Source organism: Mustela nivalis (genome assembly GCF_964662115.1).
Source record: "Mustela nivalis genome assembly, chromosome: 16".
In the NCBI taxonomy this organism is placed as follows: domain Eukaryota; kingdom Metazoa; phylum Chordata; class Mammalia; order Carnivora; family Mustelidae; genus Mustela; species Mustela nivalis.
This window is the reverse complement of record NC_139035.1, coordinates 65,198,978-65,225,684: the sequence shown is the minus strand read 5'-3', so window position 1 is coordinate 65,225,684 and position 26,707 is coordinate 65,198,978. Positions and strand designations below refer to the sequence as shown.

At 52.9% G+C, this 26,707-nt stretch overlaps 2 long non-coding RNA genes across 2 annotated transcripts in view; both read right to left on the bottom strand.

The window, feature by feature from the left end:
- Positions 1-26,707, bottom strand: part of LOC309850011 — a 37,988-nt gene that overhangs the window by 5,988 nt on the left and 5,293 nt on the right. Inside the window, exons 3-5 of the long non-coding RNA XR_014304014.1 lie at positions 4,844-5,021; positions 4,015-4,092; positions 3,576-3,787 (exon numbers count right to left, since the gene is read on the bottom strand). This is a non-coding gene — a long non-coding RNA (uncharacterized lncRNA). The remainder of the gene's footprint in view (positions 1-3,575; positions 3,788-4,014; positions 4,093-4,843; positions 5,022-26,707) is intronic.
- On the bottom strand, positions 10,354-14,467 carry LOC309850013. Its single transcript, XR_014304016.1, has 2 exons — positions 14,373-14,467; positions 10,354-14,128 (listed from the first exon to the last, which is right to left on the bottom strand). It is a non-coding gene; the product is annotated as an uncharacterized lncRNA (long non-coding RNA).

The window sequence follows — 26,707 nt, the reverse complement described above, 5'->3', positions numbered from 1 at the left end:
TCTTTAAATTTAAAACTGAGTAACACCAAATAAAAGCAAATATTCTCTCGGTTCCTTTGGCCACACTGCGGGTGCTGGGCAGATCTCTCCTCTCATCTGCCCTGCTGGCTGCAGAGGTGACAAGAACTTCCTCCCCGAGTGCCAGGTCGGAAGCAGGGAAGGGAATTCTAGGAGGAGCGAGTTCCCTCTCTTTAGTTTCTTACCAATCCTCTTCCTCTCCCAAGTTCACCCACGCCAACTCAAGGGGGATGTGCAGGGCTTTCCGCGGAAATCAAAGGACTGATTCCAGAGCCTCATTAAGCAAAGGCTCTGGCCTGCAATCTAATCTGGCTATTCTCTCCACCCCAGATGGCTAAGAGAGAATCCAAGCTCCCTGGAATTCTCTTGTATGTTAAGCAGAGCTAGTAAGGAAAACCCACAAAATTTTTTATTAGTTTTATGACCGTGTTTACATTTCTCCAAGCATGATGTGGGACCTGTGTAATTCGGGACATTGGACGTTAATGCTAAAGATGAAGACGGGAATGATGGGCTGAATGTCTGAAGATCCAGAAAACTCAGGAGAAGAGGGTCATAAGAACACTCAGGAATGGGGCAAATGGGGCCAAGCCAAAATGGCAGGGGGCCGCTCCCAGAAACCAGAGCGGTCTGGCGTCATGGGCATGGACCTGGCCTTCAGAGCCCCCTGCACAGCAGCCACCAGCCACAGTTGGTTTTAATTTAAAAACTCATACTCGGGGGCGCCTGGGCGGCTCAGTTGTTAAGCATCTGCCTTCGGCTCAGATCATGATCCCAGGGTTCTGGGATCAAGTCCTGCATCGGGCTCCCTGCTGGGTGGGAAGCCTGCTTCTCCCTGTCCCACTCCCCTGCTGTGTTCCCCCCTCCCTGTCTCTCTCTGTCAAATAAATAAAATCTTAAAAAAAAAAAAGCTCATACAGTTCAGTGACTGGAAAGCTTTAGATATGATTGAAATAATTTGAGTATGGAAATCTGCTTTTTCAACTATATGCATTTAATGAAATCTCAATATAGTTTAAGTATTTCCGATTAAAATTTAGAAGCCAAACTGAGATGTGCTCAAAGAATAAAATGCACACCGCACTTAGAAGACTTACTACTAAACTGTGAACTATTAAATTAATAATTTTTATAAGGTTGCATATTGAAGAATTCAAGTTTTGACATATTGGGTTACAACGGAACACATCTTTAAAGTTCACTTCATTTGTTTCTTTTAACATTTGTTTCTTATTGAACTATAGCTGATGCCCAATGTTACGTTAGTCTCGGGTTTACAACATAGTGATTGCACACCTCTGTACCTCTGTACCTTGTGCTCTTCTCACCACGAATGTAGCTGCCATCTGTCCCAAGACGATGGCATTACAGTACCATTGACTATGTTCTCTATGCTGTGCCTTTCATCCCTGGGAATTACTCATTCCATAACTAGAAGCCTGTACCTCCCACTGCCCCACCCCTGGGGTAACCACCAGTTTGCCTTTGTATTGATGGGTTTGTTTCTGCCTTTGTTTTTGCTTTTTAGGTTCCACATATAAGTGAAATCCTATTTGTCTTTTGTATTTGTCATATCATATTTGTCTTTCTCCATCTGACTTACTTCACGTAGCATAATACCCTCAAGATTACATGGATGTTTCTTTTCACTTTTTTTTAAAGATTTAATTTATTTATTTGACACAGAGAGAGATCACAAGTAGATAGAGCAGCAGGCAGAGAGAGAGGGGGAAGCAGGCTCCCTGTTGAGCAGAGAGCCCGATGCGGGACTTGATCCCAAGACCCTGAGATAAGGACCTGAGCAGAAGGCAGATGCTTAACCCGCTGAGCCACCCAGGTGCCCCATCTTTTCACTTTTTAATGTAACTACTGGAAGATTAAAAACCACATGGGTCTTATATTTCTATTGGACAGCACTTTTCCGGAGCACTTTTCTGGGCCACGTGGGTTCAAATTCCCTCTCTTCCAATCTCTAACTGTGAGATGGGCTCAAATGTGCTTTTAGGACCTTTGCGGACATGGGCAAATAATAATGTCTGCTGTGGAGAGCTGATGTGAGATGTAGGTGAATTACCCACGCACTTGGAATAGTTCACAACACGCAGTGTGCTTAGTACAAGGTAACGATTATCACTATTGTTGTGTGTACAGTTGTCTTGGTTGTTAGAGTCGAGGGACACGGGGAGGGGACTGTGAAATATCATAAGAAAGAGATTTTTTTCTGTTTCTTATGAAAGCCTTTCATGAAGTGTCCATTTGGATCTGGATGGAAAATGCCCCTGGCCTTGCTCCTTTAGTGTCCATTCAGCTGTGTCTTGGGACGGGGATGGCATCCTGTCATGTGCTGTGGGTCACGACATTCTGTCTCCTGCATGCTTTCCCCAAAGACCCCAGAAGGCACGACTAACGAAAGGGTGTCCTGATGTAATTAGAAAGGGACATCAGACACAGGGAGGCACTAAACCAGGCATGGGAAGTCACTTTGCCACTTAAACACTCTGCTTAAACATAACTAGCCATATATCTTGCAGGAAATCATTATTCTCTCTGGATTATGGTTCCTCATAAACGGAAGAGGGATAATGCAGCATGCTATTATAAGGATTAAAGAAGACAGTGGGATTGGAGAGCTCCATAAACCACATAGCGTGACGCCAACGTTGATACTTTTTTACTTTTAGAACCATTTCTGCTGGTTTAGCCTATCTTTTAGATAAAATAGAGAGATGCTTCTGTGGGATTATTTCTAGGGATTCTAAACACTTGCCTCTTTTCCAGGTTTCCCTTAAACGGGTCTGTGACAAAATGGTCAAGTCCAATGCTGTAAAATGTCCCAGTACTCCTCTGGGAAATAAAAATAAAAAAGATATGCAGTTGAGGGAAACACTAGGAAGTCATCACCAGCTAGTAACCCTTCGGATCTTTACAGCTACACAGTCACCTGGCAAGTCTTTGGGGAAAACAGAACTTGACTTTTCATTCATTCTTTCAACAAGTGTGTACCGATGTTTACTGTGGGAGGCGTTCGGGGGCTTTTCTGATACACGAGGGAGCAGAAACAAGGCCTATGGTCAACCTATGTCTCACTGAGAAGGTAAAATTTAAGCAAAGACTTGAAGGAATTGATTATGCAGATAAGCCATGGAAGAGTGTTCCAGAAATAGAAACAGCTCGTGCGAAGGCTCTGGGGGCAGGAGCACAGCCATGGGCTCAAGGAACAGTGGGGGGCTGGGGACAGCTGCGGCAAGCAAGAAGGGGAAATAATAGGACAGAGAAATACATCGGAGGGGGTGGGGGCGGGGGATGGAGGGCCTTAGAGGACGAACAGACATATGCATCGTCCAAACTGGGCCCACTTCAGAGTAAACATGGGGCATTAATAATGACGTGGGGACAATAGCCACAAACCAGGCAAACCGGGACGATGGGCGGCGCTACGGAACAGACCTCTGGCTTTTACGTTAAAGCGAATGGGAAGTCACATGCAGAGCAACGTCTCCCTGTTCTCAGAAACCATTCCAGTGTCAGAAGGGTCCTTGGGAAGGGTACGTGCAGACCTTGCGCCAAGTTCCTGGAGGCGTGGGCGGGACAGATTCTGGCTCCGCAGAGCAGGTGCCTACAGGACCACGAACGTCGCAGAAGAGAGCCCTCTTCTATCCTTTGGAAAAGGAGCAGGATGGGCTGGCCATGGGCGGACGCAGGGAGGCTCGGCCGATAGCTCGCTCAGTGAGCTCCACGCTGCTGCCCTTTGCTCCACTCAAACAGCTTCCTTAATGCGACAAATATTGTTTTTTTCATTATTGATTTATTTTGCTGTGCACTCACCAATGGCAATACGGTTCAGAATATATTTTAGTGGGAGAAACAAAAAAAAAAAAAATGCGTCCGGTGGCAAGAAGATCAATGAAAAGAAATCAATGAAATAAAATGACTGAACTCGTAAATTAAACTCAGGTCATCGGAGCCGCCGCTCCTCTCAGTGCTCCGTCCACTTACCTCAAAGAGACCTCCGGATACTCAGACAGCTGCCGGAGAGCCCCACGGCCAAGGAGGAAGGGGGGTCCATCACAGAAGCTGTGAAGAAGAGAGAATTTCCAGACCCCGCGGTGTGTGTCATCCCGGGTGACCATGACCTTGCTGAGTCACGGGACACAGCTGGGCAGTGACCGGCCCACAGAACAGAGGCCTCGGCGGTGACAGGACAAGACAGCTTCAGTCTCTTCCTGATGTCTGAGCAGGTGGCTGAGACCAAGACCAGGGCCCTTCCTCCCCAGGAAGGAGGCCTTCTCCAATGAAGGCTTTGGGAACAAGAGTCTGAGCTGCCCAAAACATTCAGGCACAAACATTTATTCACAAAAATGTGAACATTTATTCAGAAAACGCCCCAACACTACAGTCTTCCGGACCCTTCCATTGTGCCCTTGGTACCAGGGTCTACGGGCCTCAAGTATCATTCAACAGCAACAACAACAATGCAAAGCTCCTGACACAGCTGTCCCCCACTTTTCGGCGAAAGAGAAAGCCATCAGCGCACAACCCTTATACCACCAGCAGCCCTTTGCCAGGGTGTGGGCGCCTCCCTGAAGCACTCGCTGACCGCAGTCTGAAGCCCCAGTGGACCCCACCCACCCCCCTCACCTACAAGCCAAACGTGTGGAAGACATTTTGTCCCTCCCCCAATTCCTGCCCCGTCAGGTTCCAGAAGTGGGGTCTGCACCACATGGAAGACTGAAGTCAGACCCTTCCCTGCACGTGGGTCGATGATATAGTGGCCAAGATGTCACCCATTGTCATCCTCCTCCTTTGCCGGACGCTCAGGACTTACCGTGTCTGCAAGGCAAGGGGAGACCGCGGGGCAAGGGTGAGGGCACCGGGCCCTGGCAGCTCCCATTCCGTGTGTGGGGATCACACACTTTCTCCCTAATGCACGCAGGTGGGGGGAGCCCATCAGCCTCCAGCCACACCCCTCGCTGGGCGTCTTCCTGGGATCCAGCGTTCGGTGTCTGTAATAAACACACGTCTGAAACCAGTGCAGTGTTCTACGTCCGTCACAGCTCAGTTTTAAAAATTACAGAATCAGGCAGGGGCGCCTGGGTGGCTCAGTGGGTTAAGCATCTACCTTTGTCTTGGGTCATGATCCCAGGGCCCTGGGACTGAGCCCCACATCAGGCTCTCTGCTCAGCAGAGAGTCTGCTTCTCCCTCTCTCTGTCTTTCTTTCTTTCTCTGTCCCTCTCATATAAATAAATAAAATCTTTAAAAAAAAAATAAAGTCAGTAGGACAAGACTCAGTTAGAAGAAGGTATCCTTGCTGACACTAGCTCAGAACGCGTCATATTTTGGAACTAGACAGAGGTGACAGCTGTACATTATGGATATACAACATGCTGTAGAATTACTCACTTTAAAATGGTTAATTTTAGGGGCGCCTGGGTGGCTCAGTGGGTTAAAGCCTCTGCCTTCGGCTCAGGTCATGATCCCAGAGTCCTGGGATCGAGCCCCATGTCGGGCTCTCTGCTCTGCAGGGAGTCTGCTTCCTCCTTTCTCTCTCTCTGCCTGCCTCTCTGCCTACTTGTGATCTCTGTCTGTCAAATAAATAAATAAGATCTTTAAAAATAAAATAAAATAAAATAAAATGGTTAATTTTAGAGTCTGTGAATTTCACCCCAATTTGCAAATGAGAAAGAACTTGTTGCTAGATACTCAGACAAAAAGGCTGCATCAGGAAAAAACTTGCTGGGACTAAGAAAATGGCGTGTGGCCACAGACACAGCAAACAGGGTTCAAGGGAAATGTGTGAATATCGGTCCTAGGAAAGGATTTTATTTTATTTTTTTTTAAGATTTTATTTATTTATCAGAGAGAGAGAGGGGGAGAGAGCAAGCACAGGCAGATAGAATGGCAGGCAGAGGCAGAGGGAGAAGCAGGCTCCCTGCCGAGCAAGGAGCCCGATGTGGGACTCGATCCCAGGACGCTGGCATCATGACCTGGGCCGAAGGCAGCTGCTTAACCCACTGAGCCACCCAGGCGTCCCCTAGGAAAGGATTTTAAAAAGAAGGATGTGAACCTAGACCAGAAAGCATAATATGAAAACAGATAGTAACACCAAGTCCAGACGTGTCAGTCCCTCCCCTACACATAAACTAAACTCGCCGGCTGATGGAGGGTGTCAGAGTGGATTGCGACGTAACGCAGCTCTGGGGCTGTTTGCAAAAACACACACTCAATGCATGAAAGCACCAAACCCTCGGGAGGCCAAGTTGGAGAGGAGATACATCAGCCCAATGTCAACCGGAGACAGCCAGTGTGGCCGCGTTAATGTCAGCCGCAGAAGACGCTAAGGCAAACCGCATCATTCAAGAGAGTTTCTGCGGCTGATTCAAGCTACCAAAGCCATGCAACCCCTCTCAACACGGACGTGCGTGACGAAGGAGACTCTGGGTCCACACGGCAAGTCATCGACTTGCAGGCATGATCTGATAAATCGCCGTGAACGTGGGAGCCACAGCACGCGGCTCGCCGTAAATCAGACCTCAAGCAGCCACCAACCTGCCGCCCAGAGAGAAGAGTCGAACGACACAATTAAAACTTCCATCCGACGGCACGTTTAGAAATGTTTATTATATTTTCTGTAAGGCTTTAAAGATGTCTCAGCAAGTTTTAAAGGAAAGTAATCACAGGACATGAATTTGTTCCCCAAAGTCTGGGAATTCAGCTGTGACTGTGAAAAAGGGGGCCCGATCTCAAATGGACGGAAGTAAAATTTCCGCCATCAAACAGACTACAGAAAATGGAAATGAAAATGTGGAAGAGAAAGCATTTAAAAAGACATCGTTCCTGGGCTCCTGGCTCATCAGGGAGACTGCTTGTCCCGGGCCCTCCCCTCCTGTTGGCTCTCTCTCTCTCTCAAATAAATAAAACCTTCAAAACAATATAAAAAAACCAAAGGACATTCTTCTTGCCTATCTGAGTTTGTGGAGTGGGAGTTCATCTGTGAGGCACTTTTTTCCTAATTGCAGGAATATCGTAGAACGCAGTTTTGTGCTCGGATGTCAACCTGCTAATAATTTTGTCACGCCGTGGCTCTTGCCTTTTCCCTGGGAACTGCTCCCCGGCTCTTAAGCTTCCCGCTCCTTCGGCCAGAAATCAAAAGCCTCCGAACACAAGCGCGTGTCGATAAGACACCCGCCGACCAGCACCCCCAGAGAAATCAGAATTCCTTTTAGACTCCATCTGGGTCAACCTCCTGCGCAGCATATCCTAACTCCCACCTCAGCCAAATGCATTTCCGTTGTTAAGGTCTCCGTCGTGGTAAAATAAAAGGTGACATCTACCCCCTCCCCGTCCCCTGAAGGTTTAAATTCAGACAACCCACGGCCTTTCCTTTTCTGGAATAGAGTCAGTAGCTGCTCTTCCTCCCACGGCAGAAACCGGTAACTAATGTTCTGATCAGCAACTGGCTCCCCAGAGCTTCTTCCAGAAAACCCCACCCAGGCCTTACCTGGCGTGGCCCTGGCTCCTCAGCAGACTTCTCCTTGAGCCAAAGGCTTCAGGGGGGACTGTTTGTCCTGGTGCAAAGACATGCTCGGCTAAGCTCTGCGTTTATTAGCAATGGGACATGATAAAAAGAAGGTTTTGAAAGACAAGGACAAGGCGCTGCCTGCTTGCTTCTACTTGCCAACTGGACCGGCTCCTGTAGGTCAGTGGGTGCTGAGCCCCAGAAGCAAGGGTCCTCTTACGGCAGGGCTGTAGGGCCCCTCCCTTCAAGTTCCTAGCCTTCTGTTTCCTTTTTCACTCAAGCCAGAACTGCTTTTCTCCTAATCACTTGAGACCTCAGCCAAAGGCGTTTCAGGAGCAGGGAAGCGAAAGCAGAGAGCTCTTGCTTCGTCTCCTCTCCCTGTTTTCGAGGGAGTTCGTGCTTAGGGTTGTGGTCCCTGGGCCAGCAAAGTCAGCGTCACCTGGAAACGTAGTAGAAACGGATCACCAGATCTAATAAATCTAAAGTTCTTGGTCCCCAGCAAGCTGTCGCCATGGGTAAAGTTTGAAAACCACCGCCCAGAACATGCCTCTTTTGTTAGGTTTATTCCTAGGTGTCTTGTGGTTTGGGTGCAACTGTAAATGGGATCGATGCCTTAGTTTCTCTTTCTTCTGTCTTGCTGTTGGTGTAGAGAGATGCAACTGCTTTCTGAGAATTGATTTTATGTCCTGACACTTCACTGAACTCCTGTATGAGTTCTAGCAGTTTTGGGGTGAAATCTTTTGGGTTTTCCACATAAAGTATCATATCTGCAAAGAGCGAGAGTTTGACTTCTTCCTTGTTGATTTAGATGCTTTTATCTTTTTTTTTTTTTTTTTTTTTGTCTGATTGCTGAGGTGAGGACTTCTAGTACTGTGTAGAATAGTTGTGGTGATAGTGGACAGTTCTTGTGGCTCTTATATTTCTGCTGGACATCAGCCTGGTCAGCTACTGACTTGAATTTACTATTTCTAATATGGTCTGTCCGATCATCTTGTACCTTGTGTTTGAGCTGATACCATGCTGGACATTACCATATGCAGAACCCACCTCTGGTGTGGGGGTGCTTCCAAGAGAATCTAGACATGGCTTTACGTGCCCCTGCCTCGGGGCTGGGAGAGTATCTCGATTTCCTAGTGGATCTGCCCACGCCAGCTAGAAGACCTCGGCGTCGGACCAGCGTGGTAACTGGTGTTACCAGCCCCCTCACTGCCCCGTTTCTCTGGTGGGGTTTGCCAGCTCACTCGCTGCTCTGCCTGGCTACAAGGGTAACCATGACTGCAGCCTGGACCTCACTCGAAGCTCCAAGAATGTATCAGCACAGAGAGATCCAAACAGGATCGTCTGAGGCACACAAAGCCGTACTGAGATTGAAAATTCTTGTCTACACATCCCAGAACAGGGATAACCCCGTTCTTCTGGTTGCAAGACTGAAACCCCAAGTGTCGTGACAGGCGCAGTCTCATCCGAGAGCAGCTCGGTATCCTGTTCTGAGACCCTCCCCCGGGCTGACTGCACCCTTAGCTGTCACCCGGAATCAGGGAGGATGCGTGGGGAGGCTGCCCGTGGCGGCCGGCAGGGCCGTGAGAATGGTCATTTAGCAGACAGCACCTGGAGGTCAGCTGTGCTCATTGCTCCGGGACAGAACGGCTTCCTTTCACTGCACAAAGCAAACTCCGGCATCTTCTCTCCCCGCCCCTTCTCCCCGCCTCCCCCCTACATATGGATCTATAACATAGATTAACCCTTCACATGGATTAGGTCGTATACAATACATGCTACAGTTTATACGGATTATGTGCGATCACATGACACATGATTTTGAGCTTGTATCGATGTTAAACTTAAGCTTCTTTGCTTCTGTATTTTCTCTTTTCTCATATAATGAAAACCTTGAGCAATGCACCTGATGGTCCGCAGATCTGTCTCTTGCTTCAACAGTGTTTGGATGGAACAGACCCAAGGATGCCCCTTACCAGCCTCCGACCATCTCCGACCTTTCTGCCAGTCCTAACCTTCAGAGCCCTCTCCTTGGCCACCCTCTGTCTCCAGGGCCAGCCAACACCCTATTTTGAGCTTCGCTCCTTATTAATGATCAACCGTGAGCTCCCAGATTCGACAGAATTATTCCACAGACGTTGAAGCCTCTGTCCACTCCTGATCACCCTCCATCTGTGGGCCTCCTACACCGGCCTCTCTCTGAGCTTCTGTTTCCACCAGGAGGGTGTGGATCTGGAGGGTGTCGGCCATTTCTGCAAGCCCACTGAGAAGTGTGAGGGTGCTGAGTGTCTCTCAAAGACGCAAACTCCTCGCCGCAGCCACAACCCTTGGCACGCTTGCACAGAAGCCACCCTAAGAGGAGTGGGGTGAAGCCTCCCTGATCTAGAGGATGAGCCTGACCAGACCGGTGTGGATCTGTATGGCTCGGGTTCTGCCCACGCAGACCCCATCTCTGTGCCTTCTCTAGCCACTTCCTAGACGAGGAGTGAAATTCACCAAGATGGTGCGCGACTTCCTGACTGGCCTCTGCCGCCTGCCTGGCCCCTCGGCGGAGCTGGGCAAGCGTCTCTGCAGAAGGCTCATCCCCAAGGGTGACTAGGAGCCTCTGGAGCCCAGCAGCCTCTGAGGGGCCCCCCGGCCTCCCTCTGGTGCTAAGGTTTGTGCCTGAGCTTCTCCCTACGGCCGTGAGGCAGCTTTTTAACTCCCCTGAGCCCTTTTCCAAACTGTGGGCCAAATGGAAACAATAAAGCTTTTTGCAGGAAAAAAAAAAAATGTGTGTATATATGAAATGAAAATATTGGATTCTAATATCACCAACAGCTTTTACTTATTTAGTTTATTCTACAACACACATACAATAATCTCAAAATTATAACACCTACAATGAAACAACTCATTTCCCTGAGTCCTTTTTATACTTAGAAAACATTGCCCCAAAAGATGTTTGGAGTCCTATGTGCAAAAGACACTTGAACTCACTCCTTTTCCGGGGCAGTCACATGTTACCTACCATACAGGCCACCCAGCCAGCTTGCCACAGCCTCTAGGAGCCTGGCTCACAGGAGCTCACAGGAGCCTGGAGGACCAGGCACATAAGGTCTGTCTTGCACAAGGAGCCTTGGGCCACTTGCTCAGGGGGCCAGTCTCCTTTCTAAAGGCACGTGGTATTGTCACAGCTGTTGTTCTGTCATTTGCTCCTAGACTTAACTGTCGGCCGCCACAGAGCTGGGGAAACTCGAGGTAGTCCGTACCCCTACACCAACTTCAAACTCTCCCCCACCGTTATAACTGAATATTAAACTGAATATTTGCATACATTGAGAATGATAACCACAAGAAATCTAGTTGACATCCATCACACAGTTACAAATATGTTTTCTCGTGATGAAAACTTTGTAGAGCTAATCTCTGAGCACTTTCCCTTATGCTGGAGTCCGTACGTGATGTGCCTTGTTAGAGTTCTTGAGCCAGACCTCCAGGCTTGGACGTGCGTGTGTGTAATGGCCAGCAGGGCGGGGCCAGGATTCCAGGGAAGACGGGGAGAATCCATGGGGAGAAGGGACGGAGCTGCCCGTGAGAGAAAAGCCTTGCGCCTGACCGTGCTGCTGGAAGGGAAAGCCTAGTTACGCCTGGCATGACGCACAGACTGGTCGAGTCACCGTGTCGTATACCCAAAGCTGACCTGGCACACCGTGTCAGCTGTGTTCACATGGAGGCAAGAGTCCGAGGGCACGATCAGCTGTGTTCCCTTCCAACAAAAGCCCCAAAAGGAGGAAATGCATTTAACTCACAACAGAAAAACAATAGCGATGGCCGATTGTGATCGAGCCGTTACCGTTATAACGATTCACATCTATTAGCTCGTTTAAGCCCTCTGGCAACTCTCTGTGGTAGGTCGTACGATTATTCCCATGACTGATGGGGAAACTGAGATAATTTGCCCCAAGTCCCAGAGACAGTAAGTGGCAGCGTCAGGCTTCCAAGCAGAGTCCCGTCAGAATCCAGCTCATCACGCTCTGTCCCTGGGAACCACGTGTTTGGGGACAGAAGAGTTAAAGGCTGATTCAAGACAGATGGGATTGTCTAGTTCCTCTAGGAACGAGTGGTAGGAGCTGTGGAGGGAGCCCTCACACCCCGTTCCCTGTTCCGGTTAAGCCGCTGAATCACTCACGGGACTGGGGAGGGATTTCCTTGCTTAGAAACCAGGCTTACCACTCGGCTGCTCAAGTGACAGACGCCCTGAGCACAAACTACTTGACACTGTGAGTACCCGTGAGCACATGCCCCTAAGTGGGAAAATTATGGGATCTCAGGGACTAGTCTGGTGTGCTTTTGTAAGAGCCTATTTTTGTTTGGTTTTCTTTCCTAGATTTTTATTAATTAGCCGAGTACGGGTGATTTCAGCCTTCGGCTTCTCTTCTTTCCAAGTATTTAAATCTGGGCTCTGGGCACCGAACACGATCTTAGGTGGGAACAACGGTCTGGTCTTCCGGGGTCAACCTGATATACCAGGTAATGACCATAGGGTGCTCCACCGACAGATCCTACATTTCAAGGGCACAGTGCCAAATAGAACATAAGAAATGAAGAAGAAACAACCCCCCTAGGTGTAAAGTGGTGGCAAACACTTTTCCTCCCGGCAACATGGAGTCCCACCAAGGGAACTTATGGACTTTCCCGCCACCCCGCACAGGAGCTTAGACCAGGTGCCCACCAACATCCGTCCCTGGGCCCCATCCAACTCCTGGGCTGTGGCCATGCTGCCCAGTCACGTAGAGGGAAAGAAGTGAACGGGTGAAAAACAGAATTCATGAGTGAAGCAATCATTGTTCTGTTCCCTTTGCTCTTTGTCTCTGTCATTACTCATCCGAGGACACGGCAGCGGGGAGGGTGGAAAGGATCCGGAGAGCGGAGGGAGAGGACGGGCTCAACAGGAAGGTCTAGTTGATCCCACATACAGAGAACAGAACAGTCTGGGAAGGTTTGAGAAGATCAGAGACCATATGAATCCACGTCCCAATAGCGGCTGCCCCAGAAAACCCCAAATCCCGCTGGAACACGGACTTGCTGCTCACATCCCAGTCCCGTGAAAGTGCTCTCAACCGGGCGGCTCTCCTTCAAGCAGGGACCCGGATGCCCCCTTTCCTTCCATCTGGGGCCCATTTCATCTTCAAGACTTGGTGTCATCAATGTCTAGTAAGCAGCAGACAAGAAAAAAGAAAGCAGACAAAAGGCTTTTGAAGCACGTCGGCTGTAAGAGACACACATCAATCCACTCACGTGCCTTGGCACCCAGCCCCATCCAGACACAAGGCGGCCCTTGGAAGGGGAGCATGGAGTTTGGGTGGAAACGTATCCGTCCGCGTCATCATAGCTTCAAGAGGCTTTGTCCGGACGCTGTTCTAAGAATATGTGTTTGGGGAAACACAGCCCCAGGAAGGAACTCAAAGGAAGAAAGGTCACCAGCTGTCATTCTCAGACACCCTACTTCTGGGCAGGACAAACCCGCCTCCATCACAGTCGTGCCACCCGGTGCCCAAGACCTTTGCTCTCTTCCCGAATGCCTTGTTCCCACCCAGTGTTCTTCTGACAGGCATCTGCTGCTTTCGTGGTGACCCCAAGCTCTCCAGACCCCTTCGGGGCAACTCTGCTGCTTTCCCTGAAGACACGGCCAGGGGACCAGCTAATCAGGAGCGAGGATGCCCACGGGTGAATCGGGTCCCGTCCTTGATACATTTGGTTTTAATGTTTCTTATTTTCATAACCTGAGGACTCTAGAGACTTCAGATCCCTGGAAATGATTTAATCGCGTTGTCACAGTCCGATTCTGCAGAAATCTGACAGGCAGTTTGTCCCTGGGAAACCCGTCCATCCCAGGACACAGCCAGGGGTGCGCCAGGAAAGTCAGCCAGCTACTGCAACACTAACAAGTAAGAATAAAACACTGAAACGAATAATATCTCTGCCGTAATCATAGTTCTTAATACTCTACAAAGTGCTTTTGTGCCCGTGTGCAAATCCAAACAGTGGAATGAAATAGAAACAAACAAACAAACAGCAACAACCCTATTACCTCCATCTCCTCGATGAGGAAACAGACTCAGCTGAGCTCACCGGCCGGCGGCCTCGGCTGGGAAGGAGCCGGCTAAAGACCAAAGCCAAGATACTTCAGGTCTCGGTTCAGGGCTCTTCCGGAATTCTGGGGAAATGGGTCTTTCTTGGGATGGCCGCTGTTTCTAGGGTATTTAAAAATCTGTCTTTCAAATTATCTTCTGGCGAGGAGTAGCCGGTTCCCCTGTGTTCCCACCTGGCTTAGCACGGGACCGTCCTTCCTCCTTTTCTCCCAGACACCTGTTACCTCTCAGCTCCTGTTTGGATTTTCCCCTTCGCTGCCTTGAACAGTTTCTGATGATCTGGGCGTGAAAACGGCTTGTGTTCTGATGAGAGTTACACCCCTGGTATTCCTGCATTTGCTTCGCGATCCACAGAGAACGTCCCGCAGCTCCTGCTGTCTCCTACGCAGCCACCGCTGCCTTCGGACGCCCCACGGCAATGGCTCCTTCCCCTCCCGCCGGCCTCCCTCTCTCTCTTCGATCCTGAAACGGATGGAAAGAGCATAAACCAGCCGGAGAGCGGCAGGAAGGTGAGTGAAGGGCCGTGACGGGTCATGGTTGAAAGAGGACAGCAGCGGCGGCCACAGAAGGGAACGAATCCCCACTCAAGTCCCCACTCAAGTCCCCACTCAAGTCCCCACTCAAGTCGCCACACAGCAGGGCGCGTGTCTGCCGGCTTAGGAGAGAGAGACTCTGCCTCGCTCCCTGCGCCTCCCCGGAGCCTCACCTGTGCTCCGGACGCTGCGGGCTTCCTCTCCCTTCCCTCGTCCGTTCTGTGTTGCAGAAACTGCTGCCCGAGTCGTCGCGCTGGATCCGCTCTCTCGGCTCGTCGCGCTGGATCCGCTCTCTCGGCTCACGGCTCCCCTCAGAACTGATGCATTCAGACGCCCACGGCGCCTCCCCTCCTATCCCGGGGCTCTCGAGTGGAGGGTGTCCTCACAGGGCTGGGCTTGGCAAGCGACAGGCCCCGTCAGCCTGTGGTCCAGCTTGGTAGGGATCCCAAGCTACGAACGGTGTCTGTAGTTTCGACGGGATTGTAAATCCACACAAAGGTTTATGTTCCACAGGACAGAAAGGCCCACAAAGCCTGAAACATTTCCTACCTGACCCTCGGCGGAAAATGCTGGCCAGCCCCTGTTCTAGACCCAGCAAAGCCTCAGGAGTCTTGTCTGTCGCCATTCCCAGGAAGCGTGATTGTCTGAGATGCTCTCCCCAGTTCGAGAGCAGACGATCCAGGTTCCAGCAACCCGCTGCCAGGGGAACTGAAGCCAACGGCCCCGTATTGGCCTTCCCGGGCATGACCCTCACGAGAAGAGTTTAGGATTCGTTCCACTCCATCGTCCTGTCTTGGGGCTGGCCACAGAGAACAACGCCTCAGATCATGGCCTGGACATTCCCGACGCCCACAGGGTCCGCTGGAGAACCAGGTGAAGCGGCCCCAGCGTGGGAGGCAGCAGGACGGTGCGCGGGGGGAAGCGCTGAGCCATTTCTCCTCCTGGTTCACCCCACGTGGTGGCGACTGGACGTCCCGAGCCTACAAGAAGGAGACAAATATTCCTCTTTTCCTACATTCGAGTGATATGGCCTCGCTCTGGCCCTGCCCCGTCAGCAGGCTGAGGTGTTCTCAGACAAGTGAAGGGCCTAGGAGGCCGTGATGGCCGCGTCCCCAGGGACCGGGACACTGGCACGCTGGGTGTGCTGTCAAGCCTGACTGCTTCTCAGAGACAATCGTCGGAGCCAGGGACGGGGGAGTTCGTGCGTTTGCACGTTCCAGGAAAGTCTCCACTAAGAGCCCCGAGCATTAGGAGGGGGGTATGATCTTGGCCAGCAAAACAGGGCGCGAGCAAAATAACACACGATCCCCAAGACACGGAAGCCAGCCTGAGAGCCAAGACCGGCCGGACGGAGGCACACGGGAGCGGCAGGCTAACCCCACAGGCAGTGCGCGCCGACCTCGGAGACAGACACCAAGACCATGAGCATAACAAGGTCAGGGAGAAGGACCCTGCGGGGTCCGGAACGCCGCTCTTACTAGCACGGACGGGGCCTCGTGGTGATTTTCACTGTTACACAAGGGGTTACGGGAACAGCTACTTTTTCGTCTAATGTCCTTGTTGAGGCCACAGGGCGACAAAGGACCGGACGACAGAAGAGCGGGGTCAGATTCCACAGGTGAAATCAGACAATGCGGATGCACTGCTTTGGACACCTCGAAACAGGTCCCCGCCCCCTCCCCGAACCTCTGTTTTCTCATCCCCGAAGTTAGCACGGCCCCTACTCTTCACGGGTCTTGTGAAGATTAGACTCTTTCTCTAACGTGACTGGCTCAGGGCTGAGCCTGCAGGGAAAGGGAGGGTGCACAGGGTGCGCAGGGGCCCGGCCCGGCGTTCCAGGAGACGCGGTGGCCCGAGCGTCAGGATGGCGCGACTTCCATCAGTGATCCCACACTTCTGTGTCCGTTCGGGATCAGTGACTCTCGCGGCAGCCCCACAAGGACTATGGAGGTCCCAGCTGCAGAATCCCTCCACTCTGGTCCAGGAATTACGGCCAAATGTGGGCCAGTCAGCCTCCCCCCATCCCAGGGCCCGACAGGCCTTCCAGACTCCCCAGCGCCCTCTGCCCTTTCTGCCTCTGACCTCTCACACCTCCTGCTTGCAGACATCCTCAGCCTCTGGGATGCCCCCCAAACACCTCCACGTGGTCAGAAATTCTCCTGTCTGAGAACAGGAGTTAGTGAAGGAAGAAAGGAAGGAGGAAAATGTGCGGCCAGAGCGTCTCTGGCCTGCAGTGTCCCCCATTTCCTGCAGTGCAGCCGTCTCCGGGAGCTGACCCGGCGGGAGCTCTGCCTCCACATCGGCAAAGTCTCTGGGATTATCGGTAACGGAAGTGCAATCCAAAATTGGGAGAATCGCTATAGAAGTAATGACACATGTGCCGGTAACAGTATAGCCTAAGATTCAGCAATCTCACTCCCGAGCGTATAATCTGCACAATCTAGCACTGGAGATACAAGACTATCCCAGCAGCATTGCTTATAAACGAGAAAGCGTGGAAACAGACCACGTGTCCACCAAAGGCAAGGTATGTTAGTGAATTGGGGTGTCTTCCTGCCATGGAGCCGTGTGCATGGATGAAAGCAGGTTAACTGTTTTGCCTCTAAAAGCCAGGATAAATCTCAAAAAACATAATCACTAGCGAACAGAGAGAACATATCTCCATGTATAAGAAGTTTAAAAGTAAGCAGAACCAGGTACCAGCATTTCGGGATAGCTACATTTGAGGTCTATCCACGCAGAAAGCTAAGGGGATGGGTGAGGGCTGTGCACGGGGGCTGAGAGCAAACACCCAGGAGCTGTCCAGGGAACGGGCAGGGGTCTCATTCCCAGCCCACTCGTTGGGACTTGAGGATTTTATGATTGAAATGACATGTTTTCAACTGTGTCTGTATTGTATAGTCGTCATTGGGTAGGAATAATTTATTTCACAATAAAGAATTAATGGAGCCCAGATGAGCACGGGCCCCTTGGGCAGTCCCCGCTCTCATGCACGCTATCCTGGGTCCAGCAAGGGCACCGGAGCAGCCTCCGGAGTCGTGGCGACTGGACTAAGTCTGCAGAGGGTGGAAACGCACTTTCTGTGCGGCACAAGGGCCTTTGCCTCACGCACCTCCATCCCGCTTCTTCTCTACGATGCTTGCAGGTGGTCCTTCCCCAACAGCCGTCTCCTCCAAACCTTCGAGAAGCCCCTCTGTCAGCCCTGGCGAGTTCTTCTCCCACTTCACAAGGCCCACCGGTCTGCCGGCTGTTGCCCGCAAAGTATGATATGCTGCCCCAGGCACCGACACAGAATTTTAAATCTCATTAAAAAAAAAATAAAATAAAATAAAGCAAAAACAAAAAACCCCAAAAAACACAACAACAACAACAACAAAAAACCCAAATAGAAACTGCCACAACCAACAACTTTCAGAAAACAAAAAGCACAGGTGAACAGGAATCCACTCATGGCCAAAAGCAGCAGAAATCCAAGACGGGCGTGGATGGTCTCTAACCAGCGAGTGAGTGTCAGCCCCACGGGGAGAACGGATGCTCCCTCGGGGAAGGACGTCACCTCATTGCTTGGTGAGAAAGTAGAACCGCTGGGTGCACAGTCCCGCCTCCTACCTAAAACCCACCTCCGAAGCCTCTCTTCTTCCGGATCTCCCCCAGATCAGTGCACGGCCACCCATTACCTGCCCCCTGTTTTGTCGTCGGCGCCCGCAGATCTGATCACACACATCAGCAAACCGAAATCAACGCTTATCTTTAGAACCCCTCAGACCTACAACCTTGTGTCTTTCCTGCCATTACTCCCTGGACGGTACCGTCCCCTCCGCTGTGATGCTCCTGCTGTGCCTCCCCTCCCCGCAGTACACCCTGGACAGGGACCAGCCCAGGTCCCTGCACAGCCCCGTGTGCATCCCGGGGAGGACAGGCCAGCCCTTTCCTCTGTCCCAAGCCGCCTCTGGAGGACTCCCCAGTTCCCTCCCATGTCACCCACTGACCAAGACGTCGAGTTCCTCTTCACCAAAGTAAGGCCACCGTCCTCTCTTACTTATTCCCGTCACGACGAACTCACTACAAAGGGCAACAACTCTGCTCCCTGCTTCCGCCGGCTTCCCCTTGCACCTGGTCAGTCTCTGCGACTGGCACCCCGGCCTCGCCAGGGTCGGGACCCTGTGGGTCGTGTTTCTCATCACGCTCCCGGCTCCCGGCACCGTGACCTGCATTGAAGCGCTGCTCCACGTGGCTGCAAGCGAGAGAAGGACAGACTCATCCTAAGCCCACAATAAAATGACATCAGTCTCGAAGAAGTCACCCCACCTCCTGTGTTAGTCCATTGCATGGGGGGACAGAAATAAAGGACAAGCAATCCCTCACGGAGAGCGCCATGGCAGGAGCACCGGCGATGTGATGTGACAGCCAGGGCGGGGGTGGGGGGGGTCAAGAAAGGCCCCAGGGAGGAGCGCATTCCCTGAGGGCAAGTCCCCTTCCTGGACCTGCAGGACGAGCTCACCCGAGAGGGCACGGCTCCAGCACCACAAACGCGCAGGGAAAGCAGAGCCTCTGCAGCCAGAGCTGGGACCCGCCATCCAGGAACCTTCCAGAACTGTGTGTTAATGAGAGGCTCCTAGAGCAGCAGTGTTGAAGGTGCACTTTAAAAAAAAAAAAAAATTATTTGTCAGAGAGAAAGGGAGAGAGAGAAAGAGCATAAGCAGGGGGAGAGGCAGGCAGAGGGAGAAGCAGGCTCCACACAGAACAAGGAGCCCAGTGCGGGACTCGATCCCAGGACCCTGGGACCACGACCTTAGCCCAAGGCAGAAGCTTCACCAACTGAGCCACCCAGGCATTCCAGTTGAAGGTGTTCTATCAAAACCTTTATTACTGGGGGTTTGGGGGAGAGGCAGGTAAGGAGACAGTGACAGACCCTGAGTGTAATCGCCGGTTTCTAAGATCTGCGGATTCACAGGTGCCGTTTCTGAATTATACTCCATTAAGAAGATGTTTCCACACCAAGAACTTGGAATTTTGCTTTAAAACACAAAAGTTATAATTAGAAGGACCTTGAGAAATAATCTTGTTCACCCTTCATTTTATAATTGAGGAGAGTAAGACCAAAATATTGAGATGATACGTGCAATCAAGGCAGTTGTGATGGTTAATTTTATGGGTCAATTTGACTGAGTCACGGGGGCCCCGACAGTTAGTCTAACACTGTTTTGGTGTGTGAACAGGTGGGCTGAGTAAAGCAGACTGCCCTCTCCAGTGTGGCGGAGCCTCCGCCGGTCAGTCCAAGGTCTCAGTGGGATTAAAGGCAGAATAAGGCAGAACTCTTCTCTGCCCGGCTGTCTTTGAGCCGAGACATCAGTGTCCTGCCTTTTGAACGAGTACTTGGACTGGAACTTACATCACGGACTCCTGATTCTCAGACCTTTGGACTCAGACTAGAATTATACAATCAGCTCTCCCTGGTCTGAATTCAGCCTCGGTCGTGTGGGAGCCAATTCCTTCCTCCCCTCTCGGTCCCCTCCTCTCTCCTCCTCCCCTCTTCTCTCTGTCTCTCTCTCTCTCTCTCTCTCACACACACACACACACACACCCCGTTGGCTCTGTCTTTCTGGACAATCTACAGGGATGACAGGCACCCCAGGACAATCACCGTGCCCAGCCTCAGCACCTCCTCCAGCCGCCCCCGGTGCTGGAGCTGGCTCTCACTCCACACCCTCAGCAGCCTCCTCCACGCTGGCCCTGCCACCGGCCCGTGGGCTCTGTGTCCGCACGGTGGCCTGTCCAGACTCCTGCCTTCTCCATGCTTGACTTTTCCATCTCTCAACCGTCTCTTTAATTCTGCTGCAACCGATTTCTTTTCTTCCTGTGAAACACTACAGCCCAAACCCCATGCTCTGAGCATAACTTTGTATGAAGACAGCCGGTTCACGGACTCCTCCCAGGGTCTGGCCTGCAGGGACCGTCCATTCACCCCGTCTGACTTCACTTCCCTGCACATCTGGCTTTATGTCCACGGCTTCTCTAGAAAACCACGCTCGCCAACATCCTGAACCCTGTCGGTCTCTGCCTTCCTTGGCACTCACGGCCCGCCCCAGACTAACTCAGCCGTGTCAGTGGTCGGCCCAGGCGGCTCATTGCCACCAGAGGAGCTCGCAGGACTCTATGCACATGACAGCTGACTTGCTCTGCACAAACACTCAGCCGGCTCCAGACACCAACAACAATTGCAGCAGGGTCACTCTCCGCAGAAACTCGATCCTTCCCCGTCTGAGTTCGCGCTCAGAAAATGACTCCTGTTCCTCCCTCCCAGAAGATACGGCATCCCTTAGGAAGGGCTCCCTCAGTTTTCTAGTTGCAGCAGGACACACAGGCTGTGCCCAGATCTTCCAACCCATGGACGTGACCTTATTTGGAAAATGCATCTTTGCGGGTGAGATGAAGTTCAGGATCTCGAGATGAGACGGTCCTGCGTTTAGGGTGCGTCTTCGATCCTGTGGCAGATGTCATCCCAGGAAAGGGGCAGAGAGGTTTGGGATGCAGAGAAGCCAGCCGCACGAAGACAGAGGCAGACAGTGGAGGTGTGCAGCCCCGCGTCAGAGAGCCCCTTTTCGAGATCTTGCTGGCCCGTTAACTGTAGACTTCCAGCCTCCCAAACTGCGGGAGAATAAGTCCCTGGGGTTTGTAAGCCACCCACTTTGGGGTAACCTGTGACGGCAACTCTAGGAGACTAGTAACTCCCACCACCTTGACACCTGCACCCCCCCCCCCACAGGGTCACAGGGTGGGGCTGGACATCTCCTACTTCAGCCTCCAGCTGGGCTGTGGATCCCGTGACAGGATCTCAGGGTTAGTGTCTCGAGTCTCAAGACAGATGCCTGGGGATGAGTCTCAGCTCTACCGCTCCCCTCGAGGCCTTGGCTCCTCCCAGTATCCAACCGTGCCTCAGTTTCCCCAACTCAAAAACTGGGGTCCTAACAGCAGCACCTCTCTGAGAGGGTCTGTATAAAAGGGACAATGCTCTCGGAACGGCTCCTGCATCCAGATGGGCACGACGGCGGTTGGATTAACTCTGGCTGCCTCCTCAGGGGCTGCGCTCCCTACGGACGACCCCCGCTGGATCCCTTGGCCTTCCGTTCTGTATGTGATAACTTCCGTAAGTAGTGACACACTCTCAGTTACCTCATTTCCAAAAACAGAACATCCCTCCCTCATCACCCCTGCCCCTTGCCTCCCATTCCAAAGGGGGAGATGAACTTAATCAACTCGCTGTCTCCACTTCCTCCCCTCCACGCACTGTGAACTCCCAGAAGCCCACGGTCACTCCACCAGGACCCCACCTGACAAGGCCACACTACTAAGTCCCAGAGAAAGCATCGGCCCCTCTCAGGAATGTGTACGCTCGGTCATCTGCACCCTTTCCAGAAGCTTCTCCCAATCGGCTCCACGCCGGCCCTCCTGGTTCTCTCCTCTTCTGACTGTCTGATTTGCTGGCTCCTTCTCCTCTAACAATTCGTCAGACGGCGGGGCCTCGGGGCTCCTTCCTGGCTGCTCTTCCTTGCTCACTCTGCCTTCTGGGAGCTGCTGACCACAGCCAGAACATCAATTCACTCCCTAGAGGACGGTGACTCCTAACTTGTATCTCTGGCCCAGATTTCTCTCCAGGGCACCGGGCTCCTTCCTCCAGACGCTCCCTGACATATCTGCCTGCACACGTTGATGTCTCAAACTCGGCACGTGCAAAGGGGAAACACTCATCCCCCGGCCATCTGGTGAGTCTACTTCTCATTCCGTACTCCCTGTCTTGGTAAATGAAACCTCCATTCTTCCCTCTGCTCAAGACAGAAAGCTAAGCTCTTCTCCTTCCCATACCTCGACAACCAATTTCCAACAAGTCGCACCTCTGCAACCTCTCTCCGATCCATTCACTTGTCTCCGGCTCCCCTGCCCTAGCAGAAGACGAGGCCCCATCACGCATACGTTTGTACCCACGTCCAGCCTGTTTCCCCCTCAGTCCTGCTCCAAACTTCAGCAAAAATAACCTTTCTAACATATAAGAACCTTCCCAACATAGAGATCTGAGTGTGAGCAGCACCTCGCTTACACATACACACTGAGAATCTACCTGGTATTTGCTCCTAAAATAAAGTCTTGGAATAAAGTCCAGGGTACTGGCCAGGGTGGGCGACATGGGTAAAGGTGGTCAAAAGGTGACAAATTTTCAGTTATAAAATAAATAAGTCCTGGGGGTGTAATACACAGTGTGTTGAGTATAGTCAATAATATTGCACCATATATTTAAAAGTTGCTAAAAGAGTGGCAGTTTCAAAAAAGAAGTTTTTAAAAACTTCTTAAAAATTCTCATCACAAGAAAAAAAAAAAAAAAAAAAACTGGGGCACCTGGGTGGTTCAGTGGGTTAAAGCCTCTTCCTTCAACTCAGGTTATGATCCCAGGGTCCTGGGATCGAGCCCCACATCCGGGCTCTCTGTTCAGCAGGGAGCCTGCTTCCCCCTCTCTCTCTGCCTGCCTCTCTGCCTGCTTGTGATCTCTGTCTGTCAAATAAGTAAATAAATAATCATTTAAAAAATAAAAAAATATAACTGGGGATGGATACTGACTAGACTTATTGTTAAAAAAAAAAAAAAAAAAAAGTCCAAACACCTTGAAAAAGCTTCTCAGCTTGTCCATAATCTGGCTCTCACCATTAGGCTTCTGCCCCACAGCCCTCCTGGCATCATTCTGTTCTCCCCTTCCGTCATGGTCAACACCCCTTCTTCCAGGAAGCCCTCCATAACTCTAGCTCCCAGGCACTGCGCCACGTTCTCCGGACTTGCCCCGCCAGGGACCTCACCGGGAGTCCTCTGGGATGAGCTCATCAGTGTCGCCCACACTGTATAGAAAGTCCCGCCAAGACGAGTGGAGCCGGTCCCGCTCGCTGAGCCCCCACGGGCTTCCCACCCTGACACGGAGTCGCCCCGCAGGAGGCCGCCGGGGCAGCGAACGGAGACTTGCTCCTCGGGGACGTCTCCGTCCCGCCGTCGGGCGCTGGTCCGAACCCCGTGAATCACGGCTGAGTCTGTATGGGTGAAATGACCGTAATTAAGAGTCAGTGACCGGACTGAAGGAGAGGACGCCCTCGGGGTGACTGGCCGCGCCCTCCCGCAGCGCGAGGGAATCAGGGGACGGGGACGGGGTTCCTGGACGCAAACCTGGACCCCGAGGGCAGTGTCGTGTGACCTGGACATCTCGCAGAGAAAACTCTTTGACGGACACGCTGCTCTGGGCCCGTCGGACTATGAAAAGGTCACTCGTGGCAGAGCACAGGGTCCTAAAGGGTCGCCCTGGAAACCCGGAGGGAGCCCGTGATGGAGCTGGGCGGAGCCGGGGACCGCGTCCGGACTGACCGCTGCAGAGACCCGCCTGCCCGGCCGGGACCAGCCAGTTTCCATAGCAACCGCGCCTCCCCGCGGTCCCGACGGCGGCGCCCGCTCCTGCGGCTGCGGGTGAGTCGGACGCGACCTTCTCCCGACGGGCGCCGCAGGGCGACGCGGGCTCTGGCCGACACCAGTCAGGACCGAGTCAGGGAAGAGCGCGCGGCCGTGTCCCCGCCCGAACGCGCAGCCGAGCAAGGGGGCCTCACGGCGCGGGCGAGCGGGGGAAGCCGCCGGCCAGAAGGGGCCTTTGCCCGGAGGAAGTGTCGTCGGGTCGCGCGGCCGGCGCCGTGGCACGGGCGGTCCGGCAGGTGGCGCCGCGCAACCATCAGTGGAGACCCGGGTCGCGCCGCCCCAGTCCCACTGCGCGCGCAGAACCGGGATCGCCTCCGCCGTGGGATCTGCGCGCTGCCCGCACTCTCGGGGCTGCGGGAGCCGTGTCCTCCGCGACACACGCGCGCGCGCACGGACAGATACGCGCGCACACACGCGCGCATGCACATGCACACACGCGCGCACACGCACAGACACACGCGCGCACAGCGCACAGACACACGCACGCACACACACGGACAGACACACGCGCGCACACACAGACACGCACGCACAGACACACGCGCACACACGCAGACGCTCCTCTGCCAGGGAGCAGAGCAGCCGCGCCCCGCCCGGAGAGCAAACACTGGACCGGCCGCGGCGCACGCACGCCCGATGTGTGCCACCGGAGCCTGTTCCTCCGGGCCAGTCCAGCTCCCGCAAACGGGCCTTGTGACCGTCCGGAAAGGGGTCCACGGGTCTCCGCACCGACTAAGCCCGCGTCCCGCGCTCCCTTCGAACGCCCCGCGCCTCCTGCTTCCACCTGCTCGGAGCCTAACTGAAAGGGAGGCGGCGGCGGCCTCGGAGGACGGAGGAGCCGCCGTCTCTCCTCTCCCGACGTCCGGCGTGCAAGCCCGCCCCGCGCACACCTGCACTGCACGCTGTCCGCACCGCAGCGAGAAAGGAGTGTCCGCCGGCTTCCCCCGAAGCCTGGGCAGGCCGGCAGTCTCCTCCCCTCCACCTTCTCACACCCTCCCAGACCCTAGCTATCCCCCGGCCTCCCTTCTCTCTCTCTCCATCTCTCCAGAATGTTCTGACTCCCCTGTGCGATGACCTGCTTCCCCGGGGACACAAACTCAGTGGGGTGGCCACCAGCCGATCACCTTCCAGACCGAGCCATGGCTCTGGGAGGGTTCCCGACACCATCCCGCCTGGTGTATTTATGTGTGAAAGTGTCCATAATTGGACGTTTAACGGTAAGAAAACAAGAAAGGCCTTTCTTCTTGTTTGGTGCCCCCGCCTTTGCCTTCGGGCTCACCAGCTTCTCAGCCAAACTTCTGAGAGTTGCTTCGACCTGCCTCCCTCCCGGCTGCCTTCTGCTCCCCCTTCAGTTCCTTGCTCTGACGCTCTGCAGATGCCCAGACGGCGCCCACGACCAACCTCCATGCCACTTAACCTAACGGTGGCTCGGGCTATGACCATTCTGGACATGCCAGGAACATGTGGCACCCACCACGGCCCTCTGTGGACACTCCCTGGGCTTTGGGAGTGGGGCGGTTCTGGTCCCCAACCTACCCCTCTTGCGTGACTTCTCTCTCTCTCCTCCGTGTTGGAGTTGTCTGACCTCCCTGATCCCTCTCACTCCGCACTTTCCGCCAGGTAACCTCACGCAAACATCTGTCCCCACACGCAGAGGACTCCCCAGATCAGATCACCACCCCAGGCCCAGCTCCCAACCTCACACACACCCTACATCTCTTGGAAATCTCCAAAGCACCTGAAAATGGGAAGCCCAAAGGTAGGCTCACCGTTTTCTGCCCTGTCCCTGCTCTTCTCACAGTGGTCCTTATCTTGGTCAGTGGGACACGAGCCAGAAATCGTGGAGCCGTCCTGGGCAAGTCCTTCCTCTTTCTACCATTTCCATTCTGTCACCAAGTCCTGCATATTTCAGCTCCCACACTTCCCTCGAACCCGCTTCTCCACTTTATCCCCACCGCCACCCCCACAGCCGCCACCGCCACCTTTCCCGAGCCGTGCCACGCCCCACTCGTGGCCACTCCGCTCCAGCGTCTTCCCCGGGCACCTTCTACACTGTTCTCTGAGCTGCAGAGGGATCATCTTCCTAAAATGCAAATCTAACCACGCAGTCTTTGGCTTAAACTCTCCAGTGACTTCCTTTCGTTTCTCAGAAAAGGACAAAACGCGCTACAGTTCCTACGCAGCCCTATGGGGTCAGCCCCTGAGTCCCTCTCTGACTCCACTCCCTGCCACCTTCTGCCTCCCTCTCCCCGGTGCGACCACCCTTGCCTCCCATCCTCTGCCCTCTCTGCCACCGGGACACCTCGAGTTCCCTGTTCCTCGGTCTAGGAAGATCCTTTCTTCGCTCTCGGCCTTGCCATTTCCCAGTGATTGTTCAGACTCCGCTCCAGAGCCGCTGCCTGGAAGAAGCTCCCGGCCTCCCTGAAGAGCTCAGCGCGCCGGCCTCGGGCCTGCCTGCCCCATGGATGGCCCCTTCACTCACAGCCCCAATTTTATTGTGATCATCTGTGTCATCTGCTCATCAGTGTGTCCCAGGACCTAGTTCAATGCTTGGCACGTAGTAGGCACTAAATAAATGTTTGCTGAATGAGTAATGAATTCATGTGCATTCCCGGCCAGGTTTCCAGCCCCTTACCCTGTCTCCAGAGTATCTACCCCTTCAGCTCTGAGTGGATGCTCAGGGGTCGCAGGCTTATTTTTCACAGGAATGTATTTCTTTTCTTTGTCACTCGGCTAAGCCAGGCAGCCGTATGTGCAGCACACCACGTACCAGGCTTATCATCAGATTTAAGGCCAGCTAATTATTTCTGTACTTAAAAAAGTGCAGCTATAAGGAAATAGAACCCCAAATTTGTACTAGAATGTAGCATAAAGGAATGTAAGCCTTCAAGAAAATGCTGTGCTTGGCCAAAGTCACTTTGCCTTTGCTCCTGACATCTGGGGGTCAGCAATCCTCTCCTCTGCTGTCAGGAGCAGGCTTGCATATACAGATTTTAACAAACATTGTTAG